Source organism: Eschrichtius robustus, chromosome 2 (genome assembly GCF_028021215.1).
Source record: "Eschrichtius robustus isolate mEscRob2 chromosome 2, mEscRob2.pri, whole genome shotgun sequence".
NCBI lineage: Eukaryota > Metazoa > Chordata > Mammalia > Artiodactyla > Eschrichtiidae > Eschrichtius > Eschrichtius robustus.
Window position 1 is genome coordinate 48,959,684 of NC_090825.1, and position 12,631 is coordinate 48,972,314.

General features: G+C 38.6%; 1 protein-coding gene across 5 annotated transcripts in view; it reads left to right on the forward strand.

Annotated features, from left to right (window-relative positions):
• The first annotated feature begins 1,186 nt into the window (after positions 1–1,186).
• Positions 1,187–12,631, forward strand: part of IPO11 (importin 11) — a 199,144-nt gene continuing 187,699 nt past the window's right edge. Inside the window, exons 1-2 of one of the 5 annotated variants that reach the window (XM_068535393.1) lie at positions 1,187–1,356; positions 5,763–5,874. The gene's annotated coding sequence lies outside the window, so the exon portion shown is untranslated. Of the gene's footprint in view, positions 1,357–1,410; positions 1,430–5,762; positions 5,875–6,409; positions 6,429–12,631 lie in introns of those variants that run through there. The other 4 variants (XM_068535392.1, XM_068535396.1, XM_068535395.1 and 1 more) reach the window with 4 other exon arrangements.

Below are 12,631 nucleotides of genomic sequence, written 5' to 3' on the forward strand. Positions count from 1 at the left end.
CAAACCCTGTTAACATTTTCGCATATACTTATTTCCAAAAATGGAACCATACTGAGCATATTGTTTTGTAACCCACTCTTTCCCTAATGCATTGTGAACATGTTAACATATCAACATAATTTAAAAATTTTTTTAAATTTGATTTTTATTTTGTATTGGAGTATAGTTGATTTACAATGTTTTGTTAGTTTCAGGTGTACAGCAAAGTGATTCAATTATACATACACACATATCCATTCTTTTTCAGATTCTTTTTCAACATTATTTTTAATGGCCAATTTATATTATATATGCATGTGTCATGATTTAATCATTCCTTTTGGTGGTCATTTAGGTAATTTTTATATTTTTACTTTCAAAAATAGCCCTTGTGTGATGAGCATCTTGTAATGCAAGGCTTATGGTTGCCTGGTTCAAACCTAACACTGCTAGTTACTACTTACTAGCTGTGTGAACTTAGGCAGGTTACTTGATCTTTCTAATGCTTCAGCTTCTTCAGCCTCATAGGGTTGTTTTAAGGATTTAAATACATGATTCATCTGAAGATCTTAGAACTGTATCTGGCACATTCTAAATGATTAATGAATGTTATCTATTATTTTTATTAATCTTTATGAACACTAAACTATTTCCGTACAACTATTTTTTTCTAAATGTAAAACTTAGGTCACTAAGCTAGTTAGCAGCAGAGGCAGAGAGAACTGGATTTACTCCCTTTTAATCTTTCCACTCTTGCTATCGTTCTGGACTAGAGCGCCGAGCAAGTTTAGGACCTTAAAAAAATAAACATTCGTGGGAGTGCTGACTGCTGAGAGTAGGATTATTTTAAATAATTCTTTACCGAGACAGATCCGTAAAACAATGCAGTTTGGCAACTGATATCTGGAATAAGAAAGGGAAAATGATTCTGATTTAAGCTTCAATCAACCCAGGAGACAGTTGATTTTCCCAGGAGTGGGGCAGAGCCGACCTATGGTTTCCATGGTTACAGGTCGCTCAGCGTCCGGTGGGGGGGGGGGTGGGACCAGCTCTCTATACTGCGCAAGCGCACAGAGCTGCCTTAGACGCCCGGCGCCTTCAGTTTCGAAGGGAAAGCTCCTCCCTCTCCTTTCGCCGTTCTCCTATCGTCTTCTGTCTTTGCCTAGTCCACGCGCTCCGGGTGTCCGTGACGCAGTATTCGAGCGCCTGCGTCGTTTGGAGCCGCGACGCTGAACATGGCGCGTTCCTAGAAGCGGCTTTCGGCATCAGTAGGCGGCGGCGTGTGGACTGGAAGCGTGGGGCGCAGGACGAGCTGACGCCGCTTCGTGTTGGAGCGTGGAAACGGGAGAGCCGGGCCATTCCGGACCGAACCAAACGGTGAGGCCCCGGCCTGAGAGCTACAGAGCGCGCGCGAGCGGGAGGAGTGGGCTGGGCAGCGGAGACCCGAGAGGTGAGGGAAGAACGTGTGGCTAGTGGGAGGCCAGGCATAGCAGTAGCGAGAGGAGGGCGGCCTGCAGGCTTGGCTCTCCGTTACCCCAAGGACCCCTGGGAGCTCGAGGCTGCCCCAGTCAGCCCGGGAGCGGGAAGCATGGTCGCGGAGGAATCAGGGCGCAGGGAGGCAGGGGCTGGGTGCCAAAATGGGGACGTAGGGTGCTCATTGTGGCTGTGTTGCGGGTTAGGGTGGTTCATTTGCCCTTGGGGGATAGGTGGTGCCACTTTTCAGAGAACGTGGTCATCTTTAGTATAAAACCACTGTATGTTGTTATTGCACCCACAATACTGCTACTAATAGTAATACTGTGAAAACTTTAATTGACCATTAGACCCTTGCTTGCCTTTAACGAACAAGTGAAGGAAGTTGTACATGTTCATAGAGGACTTACTTGCTGAGGTATGGCCGACAGTGCTCGAGCCCAGCGACTTCTGCAGCTTTATAACTTGAGGGTATTTGTGATTCAGCAAAACTATTTTGAGGCCCATTGCATTTGTCTTTTTTTTTTTTTTTTAATCCTTTTGTGACATGGTGGTGAATGAGGGAAGTCTTATTTTTTCAGAGTGACTTCGCTAGATAGATAGGACTGCTAAATTGCCTCCTGGTACCAGGGTTGCAGTTGATCTCCCCTCCGCACCCCATTTGAACGGGCTCGGTTGTAGTGCGCTAGTGCCCTTGCGATTTGGTTATTCTTCAGAAGGGAATAAGGAAGAGTAGTTTACAGCCAAAATATTTTTTATTTTTTCTTGGATAGGGAGTTCATTATTTCGTTTTCACGTTATTTCAAACTTCTCTATTCAGTACGGAGGTTTCAGGTTAAAGGCAGAGTGACTCTACAATATGAGACATCCATTTCATGACATTTTTTCTTAGGTCTTTTGTCACTGAAGAAGATTTCTGTGAAATTAGATTGAAAATCTCTCCTTGTTGGTTGTGATAGGATTGTGAAATTTACCTCCTGTAACCCCTAGCACAGGGAATAGTAAAAAGCAGTTTAATTATAGCAGTGATTTGTGGTGATATATTATAGCCCTAGGTCAGCTGGGCTGTCTCTGCCCTAGTTACACTTCCTAAAGCAGAAAAGAATTCTCAACACAAACAGATTTAGTTGTGATAATACAATTGGAGGTTCTAAACAAATAGGTGAAGATTATTTGGGAATTAACATAAAAATCTTTAGGTTTTAAAAAAAAACAAAACAACTTTAGGTTTTGTGACACTGTGGAATGTGTTTGCATTCAGGATCAAACCAGAATGCAAAAGAATCTTTGTAGACATGTGGCAGTTAAAGTATACTGAAGATTTTTCTAGAGATAAATACATGTGTTTTTCCAGAAATGTTCATATTTTGAGAAAGAAAATGTATTTGATTAGAAGGTTTTAACCTTTGTGTTGTATATATGTGTACGTGTGTGTGTTTGTATTTAATCTTGGGCTTCTCCTAATTTAGTGTTATTGATGGCAATTCCTTTCTTTTCCTGTGATTCCTTTCTTTTCCTGTCTGCACCAAATGGGGACTATCAGTTAATTTCAGAGTGTTTCACGGAATGGCAAGACATTTTGTGCAGGTGTGAGTCTAGAGTGTTTTTCCTTGGTTTTCTAAATATCAGGCTGATTACAGATAAGCCGATAATTATAAGCTTTGTACAACTTGAGCTGGATCAGTGTTCTACACCTTTGCAGCTCAAAATATGGTGTAGGCATCACCTGAAAGTTTGTTAGAAATGCACAATCTCAGGCTTAACCCCAGATCTACTGAATCAGAATCTGCATTTTAACAAGCTCTCCAGATGATATGAATGTACATTACAGCTTGAGACACACTACTTTGGTTGGTAAAAGTTGAAGACCAAGGTCATGCACAAACCTGCATAAACATTGTAGCACTTCTTACTTTGAATCTGAGGTGATCTTATGCTGATTATCAAGTCTGGTTTGTCTGGTTGAAGAAACTTAAGGCCTAGAATGGTAAGTGACTTGCACAAGGTCACATGTTATCTAGATTTTTAAACCAGGTTCTGATTCATTGCAATGCATTTCTTTTGCTAGTTACTGCTAGAGTTCACCGTATTGAAACTGAACTAAAGCATTCATGAATGACACTGGGTGTTCATTCAGTAACAAACATTTACTGACTAATGGAAAGGCAGCCTAATAGTCCTCTGTGTCTTTAGTAACTACTCTTGTTTCCCATGGTGGTTATTAGCCCACCACCTCCTTCCTTCCTTACTCTTTCCTGGATAATGTTGCCTTCTGCTTCACAGAGGAAATGCAGTACATTGGTGGGAACTTCATTGCTTTTTTCCCTCTTTCACCTGCATACTTGTCTACCTCTATCTGTTCATCTCTAATTGTGTTCCGAGTTTTTTCTCCTCAGGGACAATGTTTCCTTGGTGTATTAGTTTGCTGGGGCTGACATAACAAAAAGCAGAGACTGGGTGGCTTAAACAAGAGAAATTTATTTTCTCACAGTTTTGAAGGCTGGAAGTCCACAATTAAGGTTAGGACAGAAATAGTTTCTTCTGAGGCCTCTCTCCTTGAGTTACAGATGCCCTCTTTCTGCCTCTTTACATGGTTGTACCTTTGTGCACTAGAACCTCTAGTGTCTCGTTTTCTCATTAAAACACCAGTCATATTGGATGAGAGCCCACTCTGATGGCCTCATTTGAACTTAATCACATCTTCAAAATTCTTATCTTCAGTACTGGGGATATTGAGGGTTTAGGGCTTCCAACATATGAATTTTGGGGAATACAGTTTAGTCCATAACACTTGGTTATTCCTTTTACTTTCAACTGGTACTAATTTATCAGGATTTAAATGCACTTGTCTTAGATACACTCTTTTCACTCTAGATTCCTCTTCAATTTTATCTGTAATTATTTCCCTTAAGGTTCTTGAAGAAGTTGTCTATGTTCATTTTCTCCACCTTCTTCTTATTTATTTATTTATTTTTCAGTGTGTTGAAGTCTGCCAATCGACTGCAGTCACTGAATTTGATGGGGTGATGGTCACTATTGATCTCCTTATTCTGAAATCTAATGGCATCTTTTAAATCATTTGACATTTTGATTAGTCCTCCTTGAAATTCTCTTCTGTTTCTGTGACACTGTAGTCTCCTTATGTTCCTTCCATGTCTTGGTCAGTCTTTCCTTGGTATATTTTTCTCTCTTCTCTGGCCACTTTAAATATTCATTTCACTCTGGCATACTATCTTCTCCTCTCTTCTGCCTCTGCCTACTCTCCTTGAAGGGTTTCATCCTTTATGAGATCAACTTCTATATCTATTTTGATGACTCCCAGATCTGTTTAGCACAGATCAACTCTGACACATTGTGGTTGTATTAAGATACCTTAATTAAACTCATGTCAAAAAAATTACGTATCGGGCTTCCCTGGTGGTGCAGTGGTTGAGAATCTGCCTGCCAATGCAGGGGACACGGGTTTGAGCCCTGGTCTGGGAAGATCCCACATGCTGCGGAGCAACTAAGCCCGTGAGCCACAACTACTGAGCCTGCGCGTCTGGAGCCTCTGCTCCGCAACAAGAGAGGCCGCGATAGTGAGAGGCCCGCGCACCGCGATGAAGAGTGGCCCCCACTTGCCACAACGAGAGAAAGCCCTCGCACAGAAGCGAAGACCCAACACAGCCAAAAATAAATAAATAAATAAATAAATAAATAAATAAAAATATGTACTTAAAAAAGTGTTTCAGGATGACTACTTTCCTGCAAACTTTAAAAAAAAAAAAATTACGTATCTCACCCTTTCTGAAGTTGCTTCTCTTCTTCCTGTGATTCTTGCATGCAGCTCATCACTCACTCAGAGACACCAGAATCTTAACTCTTCCCTGTTATTACCCTTATGTACTAACCTTCCCGCACTTAACTATATTACTATTTACCAAATCTTGTTTTACCTCTTTCATCTACTTTTTCTCTGTGGCTACTACCTTGGTTCAGATTATCATTATTATCTGGACTTCTATGTAAACCTTCTAAATAATTTTCATACTTCTGAGAATGCATGCCATCCCTCTGTACCTTTCCTTTTTCTGTAGGCAGATGGTGCTGTTATTCTGCAATCTTTCTCTGCAGACTTTCAGATAAAAATCCAAACTACCAAGCCTTGGAAATAGGGATGTTAATGATTTGGCCTTGCTTGTTTTTGCTTTCACCTTCTCTTATTTCCTGCCTCACATTGTTTTGTCATGCTGAATTGTTTACAGTTCTTCAGAAGTGTTTGGATATTTTTTAAAATTGAGACACTTTTATGTTGTGTGTCTTCTGCCTAGAATGTACCCATCACCTGTTTGACAAATACCCATAATGTGCTCATCAGGATAACCTGCTCAGCACAAATGCTGCCTTCCTCCCCTCTGGGAAGTCTTCCCCAGCCTTCCTAGGGTGAGTTAGGTCATCTTCTGACCTTCTTCCATAAGCGCTTATCATAGCGCTTGTACTATATTGTAATTGTCTTTTTTCCTCTCTAGACTTGAATGCAAAGACTCCCTTATTTATTTCTCAGAGTAGTGCCTGGCCATGAGAAGCTGCTTCATTGCTGAATACTGTGAATGCAAATTGAATTGCCAGGGAGTTGAAAAAAATGTGGAATGTTACATACTCTGGAGGTTATATAACCACTCAGGTTATATACTGTGAGTGGGCTTGAAAAGTCAGAGACTTGGGTTCATTTTTGTGACTTTACACAGCTATAAGCGGAGATTGGGATGTAGTCATTGAATTCATTTATTTAACAAATATTTTTTCATGTGCCAGGTACTAATTCTAGATTCTGGTGATATTCCTTTGAACAAATTTCCTGGTGTCTGGATTTTACATTCTAATTGGGATTCTGAACAATAAACACATGTCAGACAGTTAAAAATGTTATGCAGAAAAATGGAAGATTAGAAAATAGAAGGAAGGATATCCGGACTAGAGAGATTCTGGATTGAAAGGTAAGCTATTTTAGGTTGGGCAGTCAGGGAAGACTTATTTGATTAATTGACAATTTGAGCAGAAACTGGATTGAAGCTAAAGAGCCAGACATGCAGATATCTAGAGGCAAGAGATTTGCAGCCAGAGGGAACACATTCTGCAAGGGGAGCATAAGATATATTTTATGTATCTGTTCCACTAACTATGGACAGCATATTGTCTCTAGCTCTCTCTTATTGTAGACAACTCCAAGACAAAGCACCCTTATCCTTGTCTCTTCCTTGTATGCCTATGCAGGAGTTTCTTTAGTTATAGTACCAAGTGTGGAACTGCTGGGTCATAGGATATTACCTGATCATAGGATGTACCTACACATACGAACACATTTCATTCATGATGACAGGATTGCTCTCCAAAGTGGTTTTACTAATGTATACTCCTAGCAGCAGTGCATAAAGGTTTCTATTTACATACATTCTTGCCAGCACTGAATATTTTCAGAATTTGTAATTCTTGCCAATCTGATGATTATAAAGTAATACCTCTTTAAAAAAAAAATTCCTGATAAAGCTTGTTAACTTTGTGTATGGTATTTTCATTGACTTTTAATTTTGGTTTTCAATTTTGCTATAGTAAAATTTATCAGGAATATAAGCTCTAGTCTTTTGATACTGTATTTTGGTTGTCAGGTCTAAAGATTTTTTAAATTTTGGTTTTCAGTTTTGCTGTAACAAAATTTATCAGGAAGATAAGCTCTAGTCTTGATATTGTATTTTGGTTCTCAGGTCTAAAGATTTTTTAAAAACAGTTAGTTTCATTGGTATTTGACAACACTGTGATCAAAAGGAAAAATGTGGTAGTCAATAGAGAGTGTTGGGTTGGGATAGGAGACTTGAATTCTAGGTTTCCAGAAATGTCACCAATTTGCCTGTGACTGTACAGGAGTCTCAATTTTTCTCTTTAAACTTTTTTAGGACACAGTTTCTTGGTCAGTAAAACAAAATGCTTAGATATACTTACTGTTTAGAGAACTGATATGGATGGCTCTAAGGTGCTAGAAAATTATTTTAATGACTCAGAACATAATTTTAATGATAAAATGTAGAACAGTTTCTAATTTTGAGGGTGTTACTGGGCATACAGCCTATAACATGTTTTAATGAGTGAGTTTTTATAAATTCAAGTGAGTCCTTAGGCTGAACTCTCACAACAAGAATGAGATTCTTCTAAGACGAGTTGTATGATATCCTGGATCAGTAATTGGAAACTACCAATCGAAGATATGTATATTTGGAGAGGACTGATGATCCCTTAACAGTTAGCAAAAAGTTTTGACTAAAATTTGGTCAGTTATGGTCTATTAAATTTAGGCTGTGCTATTACTGCCATTCAAAGAGCAGTATCTTCCCAAAATCAAGCTTACAACTTTTCCTTCCTATTTCTTTGACGTCAGAGAAGGAACTTTAAAACCAATGAGCATAATTGCTGTTCTTTAATAGTTTTTATACAGTTGTATATTTTTTTCTTTCACCTAAAGAGATGTCAAAGAAGGTGGTGGTGACACTAGTTGGGGCCTCACTGCTGGCACTACCTTGGTGGGTGTCACTATTGTTTAGGATTAGCTCCTTAACTATGAGGAGGTGTTCAGTCATGGGGGACTCTCATGTATACCAAACTGGCAAGAGACTTATGGAAGTTTATCAAGGCCATTTTACTAAAAACTCCCAGTACGACATGAATACTTGGGTTTATTGGACAGGACTTCTTTCACAGCTGTGTTCTGGCACTGTATACTGTCTTCTTACATACTGTATAATTTACTTCTCTGTCTCCATCCACTAGAATATACTCTCCATGAGAGCAGGGATTTTTTGTCTTTTTAGTTCATTGATGTATCTTAAGTGCCTAGAATAATGTCTGGCATTGTAGGTGTTCAGTAAATATTTGAATGAATGAGTGAATGTGGAAAAGTCTAATGACAGGCCAAGAAGTATCAGAAACCTGATTGAGAGAACAGGATTAGAACAGAGGATGTTAGATATTCCCAGTGAAAAGCATTGTTAAATTTTATTGGCTCAATGTGCCTCATTTCAGTAGGCGAAGATACTGAGCGAATTGTTCATTCATTTATTCCTTCCTTCATTTTTTTTTTAGCTCTTCAGCGTACTGTTTACTTTCGTAGTATCTTTTATAGATATTTCTCTCTTTACTGTGATATAATTTCTGTACTTCCAGAAATATTGTTGTTTCTTTGACCTCTTTTTCATCATTTCTAAAAGCCTGCCTTCCGCTTTTAGAAATTACAATCACATTATTGCTTTGTTGTTCATCAAACATTTACTGAGCATTTGCTATAGCCCTGACACTGTATTAGGTGCTTGCACATATAGATGAATAAGACACAATGTTTGCCTTTAAGCAGCTCGTGATTTTGTTGATGGGACTCAAAAGGAAATAGATGTAGTAACAGAAGTATGTTCTATGTAGAAGAGTGGTGTGGAGGAAGGAGCACTTTACTATCTAGTGCATTTAAAGATTTCCAGAGCGGCTGATGTCAGCAGCTTTAGTATTCTCTGTATCATGGTCCATTAGCTGCCACTTTAAAAAACATACACAAAAATAGACGGAATTGTATCATGAACCCTTATCTACTCACCACCCAGGTTTAACAGCTAGCAGCTCATGGTCAATTTTATTTCATCTTACCTCCACCTACTTCCGCTCTAACTACATTGGTCGTGCTGTCTAGAAGCTTGGTCATTTTCAGGTTTAACTTTTTTTTTGGCAAACTGCTTTAAGATTTCTGTTTCTCAAAGTTTGAACTCTTCCCCTGGTCTTCACAGAAATTCATTTCTTTCCTGTCTTTGACACATTGTCTTTCTCTAGTTTGCTTTTGACTCCAGGCAGTTGAACAGTTTTGTAATATTTCATATCCATAATTCCTCAAGAATGTTTTCTGCCTCTTATTATTCTTTTCGTAGACTTGGGCTATAGATCATGATTTGACTTGCAGGAATTTAACTATCTTTGAAAAAATGACATCTTCCTCACATCTCTCTGTAGGATATGTTCCAGTGATTCCTGGTAAATACTATATTGCTTATACATTTCACCAAAAGGGCTACTCGCCATTCAGGTTTTTATTTGCCCAGTACCTGTTCTTCCAGGAGGAAATTTGGAGCTTTCAAGTTCTTATGCCACTGTCTCAATGGCTTGTATCTGGCTTTTCTTCTTCTTTCCGAATATTTGTCCTTCTGTCAAATGTGGACTACTGCATGTTTTTCTCCTTAGGTGATTTCATCCTGCTCCTCATATCACTCTGCCTGTTCCTGTTCTACAATTTCTCAGTCTCCTTTATGCTACAGTATTGCTTATGAATATTAAATTTTCTTAAGTTCTGTCATATTTATTTTGTGTAAAGCTCAAACACATTTATGTCTTCATCTCACATTTTCTTTTGCTAGAGAAGAGAGTTTTTTTTTTTTTAAATGAATTTATTTATTTATTTTTGGCTGCATTGGGTCTTCGTTGCTGCGCACGGCCTTTCTCTAGTTGTGGCGAGTGGTGGCTACTCTTCGTTGTGGTGCACGGGCTTCTCATTGCAGTGGCTTCTCTTGTTGCGGAGCACGGGCTCTAGGCTTGCGGGATTCAGTAGTTGTGGCACGCGGGCTCAGTAGTTGTGGCTTGCGGGCCCTAGAGCACAGACTCAGTAGTTGTGGTGCACGGGCTTAGTTGCTTCGCGGCATGTGGGATCTTCCTGGACCAGAGCTCGAACCTGTGTCCCCTGCATTGACAGGCAGATTCTTAACCACTGCACCACCAGGGAAGTCCCGAAGAGAGTATTTTTAATCTTCCTTTTGTTTTGTTTTGTTTTGTTTTTTTTTGGCTGCACTGCACAGCTTGTGGGATCTTAGTTCCCCGACCAGGAATTGAACCTGGGCCCTTGGCAGTGAAAGCACAGAGTTCTAACCACTGGACTGCCAGGGAATTCCCGAGAAGAGAGTATTTTTAATGATGCAGTATTTAAGTACAGAAGTAGAGAAAGTGCTGTAAGGTTGTTGTCATGTTTTGCCTCAGTGTGAAGTTTTCATTTTCATGTTTTCAATACCATCTTGTACTTACATTATTCTTTAGGCTCCCATTCATTTCTTTCCCTCAGGAGTGCTTTTCTCAGCATTCTTTGCCCTAACTTCCTGAACCCTGAAAACACTTGCTGTAAGGTTGTCCTGCCACTTTGCAGATGGTTGTCCTGACCAAGTGGTCACTGAGAATTCCAGTGTCCTTCTCTTCCCCTGTTGTTGATGGAAAGAGGATGCTTAGAACATACTCTTTGGGATGTGCTACTTACTTCTTACCATCAGGTGGCACTGCAGATTAATCAGTTTATTTCTACATCTTTAGAAATAGTAGATCTAGTAGGATGTTATCTTGTAAAGGAACAACTTGATGTGGAAACGTTCATGGAAAATACTTCGAAGTGAAATTAAAGATAAACACGATATTGCTAACAAATACAAATTTATTTTCCTTTTATATGATGGAAGTGTACGGTATATATGTATGTGAAGCTTAAAGGAAAGTAAATAATAAATCAGAATTTTTTTTCTTAGTTTCATTTTTCTCAGACTGTTAAATGTTTTAAACTTTTGTTTTTATGAACGTCACATAGTAAGAATTTTTAGAGATGAGTATTTGTAGGTAAAACTGCTGTTGGAATATAAGACTCAGAGTCCCCTGCATGAGCAAGATGTCTTTTGGTAAACATTGCCATCACAAATACAGGTAATATGGCAGAACTGTTGCTTATCAACTCTTGCTACTGAAAACCAAGTCCTGAATGTTTATGATGAGAGTGCAGTTATTGACTACATTATCTACTTAAATGTGTATATATAATATATTGCCATGATTTCTTGGTATGTGCTTGACAAGAGAAGTACATGATGATTTGAAACTCTTGAGGAGTTTGAATAAGTTTTAGGATTACAGAAGAGAAATCAAGCAAATATTCCCATGGAAATTTAGAGTAGGTGTAAAGTGAAAATTCTTGGCCTTTTAAAAAAAATGTTTTTTCGTCATAAAGGTAAAATGTGTAGACTATTAGAGTCCCCATAACTCCTAGGACTACCTTAGCACAACACCTTATAATCTTATGTTTCCTGCTTGTCTTTTATTCTTAGGCATTTTTATATTTGTATAGCTTTATTACGTATATTTTATGTGGTATTTTTTATTTGACATTATAGATTTTCCTCTAGTTACAAAATAGACTAAGAGTATTTTTAAAATCCTGATTGGTTTAGGAGTTAACCTTGAGTTTCTACCAGCAAGCAGGAGTTTGTAGCTCCTTTGAAACTCTTGAGTAGGTAGAATATTTTAAGAGTAGAGAAGAGAAAGCAAGGGAATATCTCCTCTCCTCCTTGTTCTGTATGTTTTAGTGTGTATCTTTTATTATCTTTTATTCCAGAATATATCAGTCTTTGACAGTCTGCATGATGTCTCATAGGGAATGCTTCCATAGCCCTGGTGGTTCTTTAACTTGAAGGTATTTGGAGATATATGGAAACATCTTGAGTCAAAACAATCCCTAGGAAGTGTTATTTACATACACTATGCAGGGATGCTAAACAACCTATAATGCATGCACAGAGAAGAATTTTCCTGCCAAACAGTCTCTGTTGAGAAACTGAAATGAATCCAAATGGTACAGTGTGAATTTGAATAGGACTAGCATCTTTGGAACCTTCTGGCTTATGTCAGAAGTCTTACGTCCTTTCATCTTGCTTTAGTTTCTTAAACAAGTGCTCTTCCTTGCTCTGAATTAACATCACTTGTTGTTGTTACTCTAGCCACATTTTTCATTTCTTCAGCTTTTCCTGGTCTCTTGCTAACTTTGGCATTTACATAGAGCACTTAAAAGAAAATAACAGCTTTATTAAGATATAATTCACAGACCATACAATTCACCCACTGCAAACGTACAATTCAGTGAGTTTTAGTATATTCACAGAGTTGTGTGATCATCACTACAATCGATTTTAGAACATTTCATCACCTCAAACTGAAGTCATTCCACATTGTTCCCCAATCCCTTTTTATGGCTTGATAGATCATTTCTTTGTAGCATTGAATAATAGTCTATTGTCTGGATATACCACAGTTTGTTTATCCATTCGCCTACTGGAGGACATCTTGGTTACTTCCAAGTTTTGGCAGTTATGAA